The sequence below is a fragment of the Solanum pennellii genome, chromosome 1 (assembly GCF_001406875.1).
Source record: "Solanum pennellii chromosome 1, SPENNV200".
NCBI lineage: Eukaryota > Viridiplantae > Streptophyta > Magnoliopsida > Solanales > Solanaceae > Solanum > Solanum pennellii.
Genome location: NC_028637.1, coordinates 8,504,583 through 8,506,863, shown reverse-complemented (window position 1 = coordinate 8,506,863; position 2,281 = coordinate 8,504,583).

The window sequence follows — 2,281 nt, the reverse complement described above, 5'->3', positions numbered from 1 at the left end:
TATATATATATATATATATATATATATATTGTGAATCTTGTTGTTTTTATCTTATGTTCCTTCTACCAAAAAAAATTAACAAAGTCAAACTAGCATTACATGAAAGAGGAAAAATATATAATTATGTAATCTTTCCTTTGACTAGTATGATGGAATCACAAAATATATTTAAACAAAAAAAATAAAATTTTCAATGTAATAAGTTATTCATCTAGATAATAAATTATTGCAGAATCAAATAGAGGCTAAAAATATGAAGTTTATCAGTTGTGAATATTTTTCTTAAAATAATACATTATTCGGTCTCGAACTAATAATTTTCATGTTAATTCAACTTCAAAAAAATGAAATGTTTTAATCATCAAACACCCCTCTGAAAAAAGGATATGTTTTGGTACATATAATTAATATAGAATACAAATATCATTCTAATGACAGAGTATTAATCAAAAGAAAGGTATGTACATGAAGAAGGAAGCATAAGAATTCCTATTTCGTTAATGCCTTGTTGTAAGTCACTTAAAAATAGGAGTTTAATTCCAATAATATATTTTTAAAGGTTTAACTAGTTTATAAAATTTGACCTTGAGGAGGTTGTTTCTCACATTCACATCATGCGTTATCACAATAATAGGGTGGGATATCACCACAAAAGTATTTAGAAATGGGTATCAATTATGCAATAACATGTCGAAGTATACAAAAGACGTTCACAATTAATTGGTGCCAGTTTCTTATTATTCATATGATAAAATGCACACAATTAATTGGCCAAGTATTTACACGTAACACCCCTCCAAGTCAATTATATGAAAATGACTTCATTTCATCGTTACGACTTTGTAACGTCCCTAAAACGAACTAGGTTGAACTAGAAATTCGTATGTGTCTCATGTGTTAATTTTGTGCTAAAATGGTTAACAATGATGTTTTAAAGCAGTGTCTAAAGATTGGTGATGTTTGGAGGTCAAACGTCCAAGAACGTCCATTATGTTCGGAAGATTTGCATTAGAAAGTGCTTGTGTGTCTTAGCATGTTCTAGCGAGTTTTACGTGTTCGTTTTAATTGAAATTCATGTGGGATGATCCAAATACCTAGATGAACATTATTAGAGGTTCAAATTATGGTTACGACTCCACCTACGACCCATAAGGGGCCCTAGTGAAGGACCCAAGACTTGGCAACCAAGCTACCAAAACTGGGCAATCAATGCCCATCTACCTACTGGTCGTAGTCAAGACGATGCCCCGTCGTCTAGGGGATTAGGTTGGGACTTGAACTTGGATCTCAAACCTCCACTCTTCCAAATGCAGACCTAAACGACGCCCAGAAGCACGGGACATCGTTCAGTCGATGCCGTTGCTCGGGTCCGTCGTTGGTGGTCCTGCAAAAGCTATTGGACGCACTGACTTGGCTTGGGGTGTTTTGTAAGTTAACTTCAAGTATTTTATGAACCATGGATGATTATTTTAGGGTATTTTAGGTATTTTAAGAGGGTTCAATTACTAAGATCTAATTTTAGACTTCATTTTCAAAAATCCAAAACCCCTCTCTCAAGAAAGACTCTCTCAGACTCCATAGAAGCTAGAACTCAAGGAAGGGATAGAAGGGGCTGGTTGTGGACGTTTCTTCAAAAAAAATTAGTGGGTTTCTTCTCATTAAGGTATGGTAGTCATCCTTGAACTTTCTTTCATTCAAGGAGCCACTTCAAAGAGATTTCTAAAAGGGTTTCAAACATCAATTTTCTTTACTCCTTGACTCTAAGTATGGGTCCTTGTATGAAAATATTTTAATGATTAAAATGAGTTTTTCTTAGTATTAAATTATAATTTTAATGTCAAAACCCCAATGAAACCATGTTTATGCTTTTTACCAACTTTTAGCTTATGAAACGGGTTTAATGAGCATGATTAGAGAATGTCAGAAATATGTTTTTTTTATGGTTATATTGTGTTTTAGCTAATGCCCTAAGGGATATTTTATGATTAATTATTGAAGAACTTGTGAATAGGTGGTGAAATCTTGATTAATGGTAAGTTGGTTACATTGTTTATCGCTTATTATGGAATGTTCTTGAGTGGTATGGTCAACCATTGGTGGCGGTGTTTACTTGAAGTATATGAATATGAATTTACATATGTATTTTGAATGAAGCCGTGAAGGAATATTATGTGAAGTGAGATGATAATGATGTTGTTCTTGTTGATGTGCTTTATGAAGATTATTATATGAAGTATGCTAGAGATTATGTCTAAGTGAATTATATATTTATGTGAAGCAT